General features: G+C 36.0%; 1 pseudogene; it reads right to left on the bottom strand.

Annotated features, from left to right (window-relative positions):
* Positions 1 to 3,541: 3,541 nt before the first annotated feature.
* LOC135051999 (5S ribosomal RNA) lies at positions 3,542 to 3,660 on the bottom strand (annotated as a pseudogene).
* Positions 3,661 to 3,999: the final 339 nt, after the last annotated feature.

The following is a 3,999-nucleotide window of genomic DNA, read 5'->3' as shown; positions in this document are numbered from 1 at the left end:
GAGGGTATGACTTGGAGCTTTTATTAAAAGCTAAGGAAAGAGCTTTAAGAGCAAGTCGTGATCAGTTACTTAAACCTAAAAATAGGAAAACTAGTGATAATCGCATGCCTTGGGTCAACCATTATAGCACTGCTAGTGGTGATATTGCTGGCACAGCTAGAAATTTATGGCCGATTTTGTCCACAGACAGTGACCTTAATCTCGCTGAGACGTCCATTATGCCGTGTTATACACGTGGACGTAATATCAAGGATTGGGTGATGAAGGCCGACATTACGGGGTTGCAGTCACTACAGAGTGAACAAAATAGATTTTTATCTCTCAAGAAGGGATGTTTTAGATGTCTCAATTGTGTGACCTGTAGATCTTTAATTGTTGGCAAGTATTTTCACCATCCGTCTAGTGGTAAAAGATATGAAATTAAACATAGGGTTACATGCACCACTAAATATATCATTTATATGATCATTTGCCCTTGTGGCAAAAATTACATAGGAAAAACAGATCGAACCTTGAGAGAACGGATGGCAAATCACAAGATGGCTATAAGAAATGCATTATCTTCTGGGAATAGCGATCAACCCCTGGCACGGCACTTTTTAAATGCTGGCCATAATTTAGCATTATTAAGATACATTATTATAGATCATGAGCCAGCTAAATTACGTGGTGGGGATAGATCATTACGATTACTACAAAGAGAATCCAGGTGGATCCATGAACTTGGGACACTGGCCCCTAGGGGACTTAATGAAACACTGGGATTACATTGTTTTTTGTGATATGTAAATGCTGGTTTTGTTTTGTGTTGAGTCTCTTATTTGTATCTGTGATTTAAATATGTTTTGCATCAAATAATTCATTGCTCAATATTTTATTCATCTGCATTGATTGCTAAATTACTGTATATTGTATATGGTGTAGGTATGAACATTATAGTGATGAGCAGTTGCAGGTTATGCTGATTTCAATGTATCACATTGGTTTTAATGTTTTTGTTTATAGCGTTACTATGGTGATGTAAGGAAAGGGAGCGGACGTCACTAGTGGGCGCCCGTATCCTGGGACTGCACGCCGAGTGACACACGTGGTGGGGAGTCTATTTAAGGTACATGTTTGTATCATTTGTTATACCTGATGACGGAGGGATATTAAAGCTCCGAAATGTTGTATACTACTCTGCTTTACTTGTTTATTTTTCCGAGTGCCGCCGTACATTGCTTCTATATATATATATATATATAAATATATAAATAAATATATACACATTTTTTTTATAAATTTCTTACAGCGATACTCTAGCCCTCTCATTGTAGTAATGTAAAATTTCTTTCTAGTACAGGTTGAGTATCCCTTATCCAAAATGCTTGGGACCGGAGGTATTTTGGATATGGGATTTTTCCATATTTTGGAATAATTGCATACCATAATGAGATATCATGGCGATGGGACCCAAGTCTAAGCACAGAATGCATGTATGTTTCATATACACCTTATACACAAAGCTTGAAGGTCATTTTAGACAATATTTTTTATAACTTTGTGCATTAAACAAAGTGTGTCTACATTCACACAAATCATTTATGTTTCATATACAACTTATACACACAGCCTGCAGGTCATTTAATACAATATTTTTAATAACTTTGTGTATTAAACAAAGTTTGTGTACATTGAGCCATCAGAAAACAAAGGTTTCACTATCTCAGTCTCACTCAAAAAAGTCCGTATTTCGGAATATTCCGTATTTCGGAATATTTGGATATGGGATACTCAACCTGTATTATGATCAGAATTACCAGTCAAAATGTATGATTTGTATACAAATCTTTTATGATTCATTTTCAATATTCTGATCAGTCACATATGTATAATTCAATTAGTCTCATTCCAGTATTTCTCATTAGCAATACCTGTAACACTTGATTGATAATATAATTTGATTGGTGGATCCAGTGGATATATACCTGGAATATTGTGATATTGCCTACATACCTTCTGAGGAAACTGTTGCATTAAATTAACAGAGAAATGTGTCAATGGTTTACAGACCACTCAGTTTGTACCTATCATCTTCTGTACCGCCCGCGGATACACTCTGCTGCAGAAAGTGTTCACCTCATCCGTGCTTTTCCTCCTGACCATTGATTTGTCCTGTCACCAGATCCTTATTGCTGCATACAGCAGGAAGCCCCCCATATGCAAATCATCATGACTGTTGTCAGCTCCATAATACAAGCAGTGAGTTTCAAGACCACTATCACCAGTAAGGGGAATACACTTGTTTAAGGCTAATTGACGGTGAAAGAACCAGGTTGAGAATGTAAACATTGAATCTAAACAGCAAAACGTATCAAGTTATGGTCAAACCTAGAGGTTGAGGATAGTGCTGGTCACGCTACTTACTGGTGGACAAATATATAAGTGGAATTTTCTTATATGAACTTATTTGTATTGTGATCATCAACCTCATACCGTGGATGGACAATTATAAAACCAAGTATTTTTTATACTTCTTGATGTTTAGATGGAATACTGTGGATTAACGTACGGCAATTGTTTTTAACATATGTAATTTTATTTTCTATTTTTTTTAAATTGTTATCTTAATATTGCACTGTCAGTTATAGATTAACTTTATCTAATTTCTAATGGTATTTAGTGGTAATTGTCCAGATTACCTGTTGGGAGCTGCAGCTATAATAGACTGACCAGCATAGGGAGTTTTATTTTTATATGTATTTTTATTATTTTATTCTTGTGCCTGATATAGAAAATAGAGATTTTTTTCTCTATATATAGTTACATAACAATATTATCAAACCTTTCCCGACTTTAATTGTTCTATGTTCAGATTTGAGAGGCCAGCAAGGCCCTCTTCAATTTCCACCCATATCTATCATTCCATTGTAGAAACATAATTTTCCCCTGGGATTCTCATCCACCTTCTTTGCTAGACTTTGTATAGCACAGAAATATTGTGGGATATCTACTGTTGGGGCATACTTTCCCATTTAGAGCGTTGTTTCGCAAAGAAGCAAAAGAAGGACTGTTTATTATGTCTCTCTGGGGCACACTTTATTTTAGTTGACTGATTGGTGAAGTTTTGAAACTTATACAATGTATAAGCAAGAATAAAACTTAACTTTTAATATTCTATACAGACGAAAAGATAATATGAAGAATATTGCTGTATAAATCAGCAAAATTAGTTAAAACAAGTATTAAATAACATGTATTCAATAACGATAATGTGATATGTCACTCACTTGATGTGAAGTGGGTGGCAGAAAGTTTATCTGTACACCCACTGGATTTTGAGCGAGTATTAATGTTCGACGTTTGTCAAAAGCGAAAATATGAAATTCTTGTTATCTCTATCAACTTATGATTTGATATACACCTGTACATTCATAAGAGAGATTCAAGAAAAAATGGCTTTTACGAATCCGGACTCCTATAAGACTAGTCAGCTGAGGTAAATACACTGCATTATTTACTTGCGGTGGAATTTGCTGATCGGCGGAAGGTATGTTCCTTATTACTACAGTACTCAGTATTCCCAGAGGGTCACCCTTTCTAGTACTGACCAGGCCCAATGCTGCTTGGCTTCCAAGATCAGACGAGGTCGGGCATGTCCAGCATGGTATCACTGTAGAGAGTCAAGTAGATACCTATCAGCATGGGGGATACCTACTACTTGAGCAAGTTGAGACAAGATGGTCCAAAGAATAACGTTGTCAATGGCCAATTATTCGCCCAAAAAGCCGCTTTAAGGGGAGCCAAGATATAAATGGGTGTAAAGAAAAGTCTCAAAGGGACGGAGAGATTATTTTCTCTCCCGTGAGAGATCCCCCACACAGGAATTGTAGTAAGAGCACATACTAAATTCACCACAAAAAATTGTGGTGAAACAATAAAGAGCGCGGTATGTCCTAATTACTGAGGTATATCTTGTATTAATTAAACGGTGAAAATGTAACCTTTACATCGATATCT

The sequence above is a fragment of the Pseudophryne corroboree genome, chromosome 2 (assembly GCF_028390025.1).
Source record: "Pseudophryne corroboree isolate aPseCor3 chromosome 2, aPseCor3.hap2, whole genome shotgun sequence".
Classification (NCBI taxonomy): Eukaryota; Metazoa; Chordata; class Amphibia; order Anura; family Myobatrachidae; genus Pseudophryne; species Pseudophryne corroboree.
The sequence above is the reverse complement of the archived record's forward strand: the minus strand, read 5'-3'. Positions and strand labels throughout refer to the sequence as shown.